The 13476-nt window shown below is 36.3% G+C and overlaps 1 long non-coding RNA gene across 2 annotated transcripts; it reads left to right on the forward strand.

Annotated features, from left to right (window-relative positions):
* Positions 1-4855: 4855 nt before the first annotated feature.
* LOC107061500 (uncharacterized) lies at positions 4856-9269 on the forward strand. Of its 2 annotated transcripts, none has more exons than XR_001474017.1 (3): positions 4856-4940; positions 8769-8822; positions 8902-9269. It is a non-coding gene; the product is annotated as an uncharacterized lncRNA (long non-coding RNA). The 2 variants fall into 2 exon arrangements; XR_001474018.1 differs by having other exon boundaries at positions 8929-9269.
* The last annotated feature ends 4207 nt before the right edge of the window (positions 9270-13476 follow it).

The raw sequence follows: 13476 nt of genomic DNA on the forward strand, positions 1-13476 counted from the left end.
TTTTAAGAATACCCAGTCATCGACGCAAAACTCTAAGTCCCTTCGTCGCACATCTGAGTATGAATTCTGTCGGCTTTGAGCTGTTAGAAACCTCTCTCGTATGAGCTTGACCTTCTCCACTTTCTGTTGTACTAAGTCGGGTCCAATCAACCCTGACTCTCCTACCTCGAACCATCCAATAGGGGATCTACATTTTTTCCCATACAAAGCCTCATAAGGTGTCATCCCAATGTTGGAATGATAACTATTATTGTATGCGAACTCTATAAGAGGTAAGTGGAGCCGACCCTACTGAACCATTTGCTACTAGCGCATGGCAGCCACACACAATGAAGAAAACAAACAAGTATATCTCGGCTTAAAACTAAGCCCTCGGCCGGCAAGTCCCTTGTCAACTGATCTATAAAAGAAACAGCTACTCCCAGGAGATCATATAAATAAATAACCAACTAGCACAGAAGTCCTGATTGGGCTGTCGAGGCCACCATGATATCTATACCAAAACTAAAAGCAGGTATATATCAATACAATACATCAAACATCTTACAGGCTTCAGGAAAGCAACAACATAGGCCAGTGTGGCCATAACGTAGCTATACACCCCACACATTAGTCTGCAAGCCTCTAAGAGTAGTAAAGATTAGCGGGACAGGTCCCCAGCCTACCCATAAAGATATATACAACAAAAGGTAACAAACCTCCCAACTCTGGCAACTCCGGAGGAAAGGGGCAAGCCAACCGGATAAAAGTCAATTCTGCTGCTGAGGAGGTCTACTCCAAAGAGAACTGTTCTAAACTAACTCAGCATATAAAATTAGTTATTCAAAATCTAATTTATAGTTGCCAAAAATAAGCCACGAAGGGCCATTAGGCGAGGTTAGTCGGGTTCGCCGAGTGGTTTTGCAAACCGCCTTTTGCTCTCTTTCATCGCCTTTTTTCCTTAGCTTTCGGCATCATCAAGTTTTGTAACTTTGGGCAATCACTCTTTGCATCGCGGAACTGCTCGGTGACTCACCGACTACCCATTTTCTATCACCAACTTGGTTTCTTCCTTTAGGGCTGGCACACTGGAACTTTAGGCGGTCGAAATAGCCACTCGGCGATTCGCCAAGTTCTCTTGGCGATCATCAGGCTCGCCTTTCTTCACTTCTTTAATTTGCTTTGTTCCTTTTTGCCTGTTAGTGTCCTTGCTTTGTTCCTCAATCCATATACCTGAAAATGAAGGCCTTAACATCAGTTTATGGCACAAATTAGGTATTTGAGGACACTAAATCTATATAAATAAAACCCCAAATAAGTCCAAATTTCAGACTCATCACTAAGCTTGTGAATTTCCCCAAGGGTTGATCCCTACGAGGTATGTGAGATCACATAGCATTGGGTTCGTTCACCCACACGCCAAACATGATTAAATTCAGCGTATTTGCATCTTGAAAGAAAAGTTTATGAGTTCTTGATGAATTTTGTTGAAGTTTCGTTTGAATCTTGATTGTTGAGTTTTGGAGGAGTTCTTGAGGTGATTTGATTAGATTTAAGGTTGTTTTTGAGTGGATTCTTGTATACTTTGGTTGGGTATTCAAATCTAAGTGTTTAGGGAAGAAACAATCGAATCTAGAGGGTTTAGAGTTGAAAAACGTGCAAGTAAAATTAGGATTTTCTGGTCAGGGGTCTGGGACGTCGAGCCAGCCAGAGCGCCCCACTTTGGGTTTTGAAGTTTGGCCTCTGGGGTGCTTTGCCAGCCAATGTGCCCCAAGCCAGTGTCTGAAGTTTCAAGGCTAGCACCCCTTGCCACTCAGAGCGCTAGGGTCGCCAGGCCTTCTACCTTTTCCCATTTCTTTCCGTTTGAGTTCCCTTGCCACTACCTAAGTTTTCTAATCGATTTATACACTCTAAGGTACGTCTAAACATCATGAAATTATCCATAAACATGAGATCATGAACCTTGAATCTATAATTCAATTCAAGTTTAGTTAAGAGTTAAGTCAAGAAAAGTCCATAGAGTTTTCTAAAAGTCTTTTACAAATGTTTTAACTTTGTTTTAAGGCTTGGGTTTTGAGTTGAGTAACGAGTAAGAGTAAAGTTCATTTTATTCAAAAGATTATACGGGAACTACGTATTCCCAAGAGTTAAAATGTTTTCACATTTAAATAAGAGAGGAAACATCAATTTTCGAGAGAGCTTTTAAGCTAGTTTTGAGTAATTACCTCAAATCACAGAAAGAGTTTTGTTTTTAAAACATATGAGCTGAGTATATTTTGGGAGTAGTATTGAGAACCGATATGAGGATGAGTTCATAATAACTCAAGTCTTCATTAACCATGTAGCCATCATGGGTAAAAAGGGTTATACTTTTAAGATGACACCTTAATGTTTTTTAGCATAGACTAGTGGATCCACTTAGTTGAGGCATTCTATATCCTAACAAGTTATAGGACAGTTCTGGCAACGTGGGCGAGACATTGTATCATTACATTAGCTTATAATGATGGTTGTCGGTTAGAGAAACTCCCATAGAATTATATTACTTTATTATATGAGTAAATTAAGTTGCTATTACTATTTAAATGCTTTATATAAACTGCACCTTTATTGTTGTTTTATTTTGCATTTGAGTTAAGTATCCATGAGTTGAGTAAAGCTAAGGTAAGTGTTCTTTTCAGATTCATTTCAAGCTTATATTGTGTTTAGTTTTCCCCTCGCATGCTCATACATTCAATGTACTAATGTCATTTGGCCTACATCATTTTATGATGCAGATACAGGAAATCAGAATCACCATCGAGCACCTCGTTATCCATTTGAGCACTCAGAGTCAGTTAGTGAGCCTTCTTACTTTCCGGAGGATCCCTTTGGTTATGTTCTATTTTATTGCTTTTGGCTATTTCAGTTGTTAGGATGATCAAGGGTCTTGTCCCGAAAATCCCTCTTAGTATCTAGAGGCTTCATAGACAGTTAGATATGAGTTCTTTAGTTTTAATATTTCAGTTGTTTGATTTTAAAGACTTGAGTTTCCATTTTGGCTAAGTTGAATGTTATTTTCTAAACATTCTCAGTTTATCTATTCAGACAGTTTCTTTAAGATTGTATTTAAGTACATTTTTCTATTGAGTAAGTCTTCCGCTGAGAGTCTAGCCAGGCCAAGGGTTTGCTTGGGCCAACAACGGTTCTCGAGTGCTAGTCCCACCCAAGGTGTAGGCTCAGGGAGTGACAAAATTGATGATTTCCCCTTAAGAAATACGTCACCCTATTCATCATTGGGCAAATACAAGTCAAAAGGACAACGATGGGTTAATCATACTTCACCCAATCCAAATTCAATAAAAACCCATTCAATTTAGTAACCCAATTTCAACTTCTAACCTTCACTATCAATTTCAAGAAGTTTAGACAAAAAATCAACTATCCTAATCATGGGTATTATTCAATCGACTAAATTATTACAACCCACATGATTCTAGTAGGACAAAATCAACAACAATACTTAACCTAGTCAAAATGCATCAATATTAAACAAGGGAACCAAATATAATCTTGAGAACCAACCTTAGACACGTACAAACAACAACAACAACGAGGGAGGTAGGGTTTGGGATCGAGAATCACAACCACTCACTCACTCTCAGCAAGAAAATCTACACACACGAACACATATTAGAGTTTAAGCAAAGATTTGAGAGTGTAGGAAGTGAAAATGCATATAAGATCAATAGGCAACTTTTAAATTTTGAAAAGACTCTTGGCCTTTTTATGTCAGTAGTGTTCGGTTGTAATGGAAATTAGACTCTAGGGTTTCTTAATGATTATACAAACTTTGCTAAAAACCACTTTCAAAACTCAATTTATAAACTAGTTCCAAGTCTTAATTTATTGGTGAAAGAGACCGCATTTATGATGTTATCATTTGAAGTTAAAAAATTGTCAAACCTTGAACCCAAGTTTTAGATAATACAAGAAATCCCTACAAAACTTATATTTCATCCACAAAGTCTTAAAAATGATGAGTAGTTTTTCCATCTCCAAAGTTTTGATTATTCAATTTAGAATAAAAAGTTAATTTTTCCTCCAAAATGTCCCCTTTCAGACCCCTTTTTTTGCCAAAAAAAGTTAAGTTATTCATAAAAAACACTCCAACAAGGAAAATTTTCTCTAGTTTATATATTATTATTTATACCTCTCCGTCATTGTTATTCAATTTAGTCATTGCTCTCTTTAATTAATTTCCATTGCTATAAAATCTCAAACACTTCACCAACGATCGTCGAGTACCCTCTTTGCTAATGATGGATTATGCCAAAGTATATTATAGATCAATTTGTCTCAATAATCAACAAATGTGTTTTCTATTAAACAAAGTACTCCCTCCGTTTCACAAAGAATGACCTAGTTTAACTTGACACAGAGTTTAAGAAAATAAAAAAGACTTTTGAATCTTGTGGTCCTAAATTAAAGTTATGTCAAATGTACAAAATTGTCCTTTAATCTTGTGGCCTTAAACATGCCACGTGGAAAGATGAAATTAACATGTTACGAAAAAAATAAAGAGGTCATTCTTTTTGAAACAGACTAAAAAGAAAAGGAGGTCATTATTTTTAAAACGGATGGAGTATCAAATATCAAAACCACATAGAAAATTATTTAATTGGATTACCCATGAGCTCACGATTCCATTTTTTTTAATGAATTTTTGGTGGCTTACTCAGACTTTTATTTAATAAAGTGGAAGCATAATCTTGTACAAGACCTATGGCCCAAATGAAAAAGAAAAAAAAACATTGGTAGGGTCCAAAAGACCCGACCCAACTAATTTCATGTCCCTTTGAGATAGGGTAGATGTCACTTTTGGAAAGTAATCTTATCAAAAAAGAAAGCTTTCTTCCTGCCTTGAAAATTCTCTTTGAAATCCAGATGTGATTTCGCCATTTTGAAGCTCTATCTGCAATGTCAGTGCTCTCTCCCATATTAATTCTTTTCTTGATTCCTTTACTCTCTAATTTTGTCCTCTTTTTTCCATGTTGTCGGTTAAATCCATCTCCACGGAGCTAAAGGAAAGATTTGCTTATCAATTAAAAAACAAGCTCGTCTGTGATTGAAGCTCATAGCCGAGTTTACTTCTTTTTTATCTGCATAGCCCCTTGCCCCCCTTAGATTTGTCGTTATCTTTTATACTTTCGATGGTAGTTATCTTTGTGTACTCAGCTGTGTCTTTGTGACAAGACCAACTATCTGCTATGTTATGCTTTCTCCTACTGATCAACTCATATTTGATGATCCTGTTGTTACTTTCCAGAATTATTATGAAGATGTGATGTTCCTTTCCTTGTAATTTTCCTTGTGTATGTTGCGTCTTAATTGTTGTTAATCTTGTGTGATTTCTGGCCTGAACTAAACTCATTGTTGAATGATTGTGCGTGTCCTGATTCTGAGGGTAGGAATTTGTGATTTGTCTGCGTTTAGAATCCTTCTTTCTTTCAGTGGCAGCTCATGGAAACAACCATATTGATGTTATGTTTGTGTTTCTATAACTATATTAGCTAAAGACTCTGCCAAACTATTACCCTCTATAAAAATATGTATAATTGTTGCTCCAATCCTCTCCATAAACTCTCTTATTTCTTCCACTTTTTCTGCTATTTCCCATGGAATCCTCCAAGTCCTCTAAATGATTTTCTTGAGACTGAGTGAATCAGTCTTAATAATTATATTATGTATTCTTCTGCTAGAACACTCTGTAAGAGCTGTTAGAATAGCAACAATTTCTGCTTCTATATTTGTTCCAATGCCAATACCTTTAGCTTTGGCTTATATTAGATCCCCATTATTATCTCTAATACAAAATCCAAAAGAACTACAACCAGTATTACCTCTGGTTGGTCCATCAGTGTTACACTTTACATATTGTTCTTCTGGAGGTTTCCATGTGACCTTGAAGTAGTGTATCTTTGGCTTGTAATGACTGAGCCTTTGAATTATCTCTTTCCATAACCATCTCATTTTCCTTATCCATGGAAATTGAGTCGTCACCATCTGCCTTACCACATCAACTGTCATTTCCACCAGACCCTCCCAGCTAATCCCACTCCCATGTTTGAGGGCATTCCTCCTCTTCCATAAGTTCCACATAATGATGGCAGGTATTTCTCTGTAATTTTGGTGTTGCTTCCAGTTTCCACCAAGAAATTATGAGTTGTTGTAAATGCATTCCTTCAATGTTGATTCCTGCCAAATGAGCAAAATACCTCCATAACTTTTAGGCTATGGGGCGGTTAGAATTAAGTGAGTCATTGTTTCCTCCTCTTTCTTGTCAAAACACCAACATCTGGAAACTATATTGATTCTCATCTTCTTAAGATTATCATCTGTGGCTATCCTTCTTCTCCAGACTCTCCACAGGAAAGAAAATTAATCTTAAAAGGCAGCCCCTTATTACATATTAGCTCAAAGTCTCTTTTATGTTCTTGTTTGTTTCTCATTAATTGCCAAGCTGATTTTATAGTGAATCTTCCTTGTACATTTGCCATCCACCAAGCCACATCATTTCCCAACAAAGTGTTTGGAGGTGATATGTTCTCCATAATATGCTCAGTCATTTCAAGAGACAAGTTCTGTAACAACTTCTCCATATCCCACCCCTTTTCTATGCTGAAGTCCTTAACTTCCAGCTCCTCTTCCTTTGCGTTTTCCTCTATATGGTATAAGGCCGCTTGTTTAGTCCAGTTGTCAAACCAGAAACTAGAATTACCTGCTTTAATTCGCCACCATACTTCATGTTCAACTTCCTCCCTTATTGATGTCATTCTCCTCCAAACATGAGATGTCCCATACCCCTGAGCAATAATAGGATAGTGTTTCTTGCAGTATTTGTTCCACATAAAAGATGCCCACATAAAATTTGTTGAGGTTCTGAACTTACACCAAAGTTTGGCAAACAGGGAGCCACATAATGCTTGTTCTTTTCCCCAACAGTGTTAGCCCAAAAGAACTTAGCAAAGATTATATGTAATTGGGTAATGACACAAGTTGGAGGGTTCACGGCAGAAAGTACATAAATTGGCAATGACTGTAGTACATTGGCTATTAGGACATATCTTCCTTCAAAGGAGAGTAACCTGTTCTGCCAGGAACTTATCCACTTCACCACCTTCTTAATCAAACTTTCAAAGTGAGTTCTATTCTTTCTTCCATTGAAAATAGGGCATCCTAGATAAGTGAAAGGAAAGGATCCTTGCTTAATTCCAGTTATTCTTTTTATTCTGTTGTATACTTCTGGAGGTACTTTTCATGCAAGTAGACAAAGCTCTTGTCTAAATTTATCATTTGTCCTGACACCTCTTCATATTCTCTTAACACATTCATCAATTTCTTCATTAAATATGAATGTCCTAAACTGAACAATATACTATCATCAGCATAACTCAAGTGATTAATCTCAGGGCTCCTTTTTGGTAGTCCAAAGCCCTTATACTTCTGATCCTTGAATAACTGATTAAGGGTTCTTGCCAAGACTTCTGCTGCTATTATAAACAATGTAGGAGAAAGTGGATCCCCTTGTTTCAATCCTCTTGAGGATTGAAAAAAAAAAAAAAGTCTGCCCATTCATAATTACTGAGTACCAGTTGTTTGATATCAACCTTTACCACCATGTCAATAATCCTTTCTGAGAATCTTCCAAAACCCCTGAGCACCTTTGTGAGAAAGATCCTTGACACTCTATCATATGCTTTGGCCATGTCCAATTTCACCACCACATTATGTAACTTGTTTCTTCTATTTATATCCCTTATGATCTCCTGAGCTAGAAGGACATTCTCTGTGATACTTCTCCCTTTCACAAAACCTGATTGATTCTATGAGATAATATTAAGAAGCACTTTCACTAATCTTTCATGCAACATTCTTGATATGATCTTGTTTGTAAAAGTGCTTAGGCTGATGGGTCTCAGATCACTAAAGCTACCACCTCCTTTTTAGGAATAAGGACTAAATTAATGTGAGTTAAGAACCTAGGAAACTCCTGCCCACAGAAAAATGATCTAACCATGTTGACTATCTCCATCTTCACAGTATCCCAACAAACTTGAAATAATTGTCTGGAGAAGCCATTTGGACCACTTGCACTATCCCCATTTAAGGTAAAACCCACTTCTTTAATATCCTCTTCAGTTGGTAGTAATCCCATAGCTTCATTATGCTCTTCTGATATCAATTTAAGGATATTGTCTAGCATTGAGAAATCTGTAGGCTGATTAGTCTCCATAAATTGTTCCTTGAAAACATTCACTACCTCTTCCCTAATATTATGTGTGGTGGTTATTGTATCTCCTTGCTTGGTCCTTGTCTTATATAGCGGTATCTTTTTCCTTCTTCCATTGACATATGCATGGAAAAACTTTGTGTTCTTATCACCATCTTGAAAACATCTCATTCCTGCTTTTTGTTTCCAATATTCTTCCTCAATGTGCAAGTAATTTTTTAAGTCTGCCTCAGCTTTCTTCAATGTTGTTCTATTTTCTTCTGATGCATTGATCTCTACCTGAATTTCTTTGGTCCTTACTATATCCTCTAGAGTTGCCACTTTTTAAAAAATATTACCATGAGTTGTCCTACTCTATTGTACCAAAGCTACTTTCAGCTTTTTCAATTTGGTTTGTACCACTGTGAATGGTGACCCTATTGCTTCAATCTTCCATATGTCCTCCATTGTCTTTTGAAAACTATGGCGTTTTGTCCAGAAATTGAGAAATCTAAAAGGCTTTATAATCTGTTCCTAGACTGTAACTGCAAGTAACATGAAGTGGAGCATGATTTGAACCCTCCCTTATCAGGTATTGTACTTCTGTAATCTGCAATTCATTCATAAAATCATTATTCCCAAATACTCTATCCAATCTTTTAAATATACAGTCTTGCTCTATTCTGCCATTCCACCAGGTGCAACAACTTCCAGAGAATTTTATCTCATTTAAGGCACAAGAATTTATGCATTGGACAAAATCCTCAACTTCTGCTTGTGATACAGGTAATCCTACCAACTTTTTTGATTCATCAGTAATGGTATTCAAATCTCCCCTTACCATCCAAGAACAATTTGTATGGCAAGCAATCTCCTCAAGGTCTTCCAACAGTTCCAATCTCTCTATGGCACTACATCTAGCATAGACTACTGTAATTTTGACATGAGCATTGTTGTCTCTGTGTTTGGAAGAGACAGTAATCTGTTGTAATGAGTCAAAGCACTCTTGCTCCTCCCACTCTTTATCCCAAAACAACCAAATTTTTGAGGAACAGTTTACTCTGGCATGCTGCTTTCCAAGTCTTCTCCTGTATCTATCTATTTTTGAAGGATTTTGAAAAGGCTCTAAGAGAGGAATGTATGAATAGTGATGTTTTCTATTTAGATCCAGTAACCTCTCAAAATAATTTGAGATTTTACTGACCTAATATTCCAAAATAGAATTTTACTAATCGTTGATCAATAAGTGAGGGTCTGCTCCTTCTACTCTTTGTATTGACATAATATGTCTGGATTATTGATTTTGTCAGACCCATATTGTCGTTTTAAGTGTCCTATTTGTCTTGGAGAATGATCTCCTTCTCTGCTGATGTGATGTATGTTAGCATCCATGCTTTCTTCTTCTTCTGTGTTTAACTTTTCTTGTATCTCTTGCGACTTTTTCTTATCAATTTATTAAGTTAGAAAACTTGTTGCTTCTTTCCTTGGTAAATCATCCTTTTTCTCCACTTCTTTTGTTGTTGTCCTCCCCCCTTCTTTTTCCCTGTCTGACACTACCTTTCTTACCTCTAATTGTGTACCAATGGTGCCTGTGTGTTTTCCATTAGAGTTTTATGAACCATCACTTTGCTCCGAATCTATCTTGTCCTCTTTAAGGTGCAAATTATAGGACCATGTCTCACTTTCTTTTCTCTTTGATTCATGTTGTGTTGCTGATTTCTGATGTGATGGTTGACTTTCATTACCCTTCTCTGCCTTCTCTGTGTGTGTATAGCTTATCATATGTCCCTTCTAATGCCCCAAATTTATTTTTTGTGGTCACCTCTGCTTCATCTAGTTGTGCTTTTTCACTCCATATTTGTCTTATTTTCCTTTTTTGACTATTATACCGCCTTCTGTAACCATACCTCCTCCATTGTTCTTTATGAACTCTATATTTTGTCACTCTTTCCTTTTCCTCATACTCTCTGTCATCTTGTTCTTGTTTTTTGCCCTTTGCACCTTTCCCATCTGCTATATCACCATTATCCCTCTTGTCCTCTTTATTCTTCGGTTTCTGTTCTTTCTCCTCTTTATTTTCCTCTTGTGGGAAAAGTTCAGGGTGAATTACATAAGAGTCATGCTCATTGTGTCCCTGGAGCTTACATGTTTTGCAGTATTTTGGAACATAATCATATTTAATAGTCACCCATTTCTCCATAATTTCTCCTGACTTTTTTCTCATTCCAATATTAATTCTTTTTGGGAATTCTCCCAAAATATCCACCTCCACTTTTACTCTTGCACAACTAGGCCTAGTTTTATTCTGAGTTGCCAGGTCTACTTGTAGGGGTCTTTCGACTACTGCTGCCATAGAAAATATTGTCTCCTTACCAAAAAAGTTCGGTGGCAATGATGGGAAAGAAATCCAAGCTATTGCAGTGGTCGTTGTTTTACTCAAAAAAATATAAAATAAAAATGACTACGTTTTCGAAAATCGATTAAACTTATGATTTAAGAGAAATCGAATTTCCAAAAGAAACAGAGTCACCACTTATTTTTTTTAGTAAAAATCAAGAAAAAACTTAAGGTTTTCAAAAGACTTAAACAAATAAAATCAATTGAAAAATGGTTCGAGTTCAAATTTACATTCCGAAAGGTGTTAGGCCCTCGAAATGTCCGCTAGCTTGCAGTTGACCGGCGATTTGACTAACATGACTCTGACTAATTTTGAGAAAATATTAACTAAGTAAGAAAACTCATTTCTTCTTATTATTTTTTATTTATTTATTATTATTATTTTAATTATCTTAAGGGGAAATGAACTAAATGAGAATTTTTCTAAAGGGAAATAAATTAAGTGACAAGACGAATAATAAAAATAAAGATAAATATAAAAATATAAATATTTAAATTTGAATATATAAAAAAAAGTGAAATGGCTATCTTTGGGAATTTAATTAAATTAAACCATAAAATAAACAAAGTTTGTCAAACAATACAATATAAATAATAATAGAGAGAAAAGAAATATTTAGACTCAGACTTTTGGCCCAAACCCAATTAAATTGGCCTTTTGGCCCACTTGTTCTAAGTCTACAACGTTGCCAACAATCATGGGCCGGCCCATTAGCTCCTTTTGACCTATTGAAATTGTTCAAGGCTTTTGGGCCTATCTCTTTCAGAAAAATTGTGTATACGTTTTACGTATACCCCCGTATACGGACCCTATTTTGGGTCCATATTTCTGCATCATTCCTATGTAACAACTTTCCTGAACTTGTACACCGCAGTACATTGGGGATTGGGTTTAAATATAACTCGAGGAAATGCAATTGGGCCTCCATGGCCCATTTGGAACGAATTGAGAGGAAGGCAGTGGAATTCAATGAACTCACTCGGAATCACATGAGATAGGAAGAAAAGAAAAGGATTAATACACATTCATAACAAAGAAACTCAGTGATAAAACTCAATAAAGCAACATACCCCACTGATGGCATAGCAATGGACCCGCCAAAATTAATACCTTATTGCACGTATTTAAAATAAAAAACCAAGCTATTAAATCCAAAATCAATTGACTAAACTTTTCCTAACCATAAATGGGTTACTAGAAGACTATTATTTGATAAAACTTTAATATTTAAAGACAAGCAAGACCTAAAGGAAACAAAAATCCACTAGCAGATAAAACAAATAATCCAATTTGGAGGTAATATCTTCCCAAAATAATATATGTTATTAATCCTCACCATGAGCAAAATCAAACTAAAAGGTAACACAAGACATGCAAATCTCATATGCTGCTACGAAAAGAAAATAACCCATTTTAACATTAACAAGATCAGTACAGAGAATAAACCCATACTTGGATGTAATTAAAGCATGATTGCAACAAAGGCACATACTGGAGAATTCTGCCTAGAAAGCTAACCAAAATTAAAACCACCTACTTAATTTAAAGAAACAAGGCAAGGAATATGACCAAGAAGAATAGGAAAATGACCTTAAACTCACTTCTAACGAGACTAAAATCTTTTCAAATAAAGAAAGAGATTTGAAACCCAGACTGAATCAACTCACAGGTGGTAACCCATTTAAACATCAACGATTAAGCCAAATGGGGCTGAGATAAGCCAAAAATTTGCTCTAGGCAGTGAGAAGACGAATATAAAGGAAATGGTGAAACAACCAAGATCATTATATCGAAACAACTTAGATATATGCATTAAAATCATTTTTTTAGCATGCTTCAAGGTTAAGACCAAAATGACATACAAGCAAAACTTGGTAAGATATAGGCTAATTTTAAACAGAGAAAACTCATGCCAAACAAGCACTGCATTAACCTGAATAAACAACTTAATGATGGTTGACAACAACAAAATAACACGCACAACTTCAGCAAAGAAACCCAACGAATCTCCAAAATTTTAACTCTACACTATTCCTTAAATCGACTAAGAATGCAAGTGTCATATTAAAACAATCACCAGTCCAACAACAACTAACAACGAAAAACAAAGAATAAGGATTTTTTATAGCATTATAAAATAGCGCATCGAGATGGAGGGGAAGACGAGGAGAACGTCTCAAAAGAAGAAATGTTACCTTTTCCGGTGTAGCAAAATGGAGACAGTGACGAGCTTGAGAGCAACTTCCACCAACTTCGAGAGATTCCAAACAGAGCACAGGGAACCTGAGATGGAAATTTGGACTCGGAAAACTTCTACGCTGATCACTAAGAAACCACAAAAAGAACCTTCTAATGAATTTCTATATATCAATGTTATATTATGCATTTCCCTCCTATATCTTTATGATATTCTCCAACCTTTTACAAAGAAAAGGAAGAGAGTATTTATAGGAAAAAAATAGGGTTACAAACTTTTGTGCGGAAAGGTGAGAATACGGATAGGATGACACCCATTTCCAAAATTCAAACTAGAAATTGTTTCACCATTAAGGGGAGGCAACCTTTTTCTGAAACTTCAGACCATTCCAAATGAGGGAAGGAGAACTGGATGCCTCAGATCGATCGATTGTCTTTGGCGTGCTTCGTGGCATGATCTCACAGCCCAAGGACGAGACGCGGTTTGCTTTTTTTTGCTGAGATCGTACGGCTAGAGAAGGAAAAAGAAGAAGACGACAATGAATTGTAGTGTACTGCACTGGCTTGCTCACGCCGTGTAATTTCTGTGAACTTTGATGGAAAATTGATGTCGTTTGGAGCCGTTGTTCGCGTCGTTTGTGACCTGCTGGAG

The sequence above is a fragment of the Solanum tuberosum genome, unplaced genomic scaffold (genome assembly GCF_000226075.1).
Source record: "Solanum tuberosum cultivar DM 1-3 516 R44 unplaced genomic scaffold, SolTub_3.0 scf00145, whole genome shotgun sequence".
In the NCBI taxonomy this organism is placed as follows: Eukaryota; Viridiplantae; Streptophyta; class Magnoliopsida; order Solanales; family Solanaceae; genus Solanum; species Solanum tuberosum.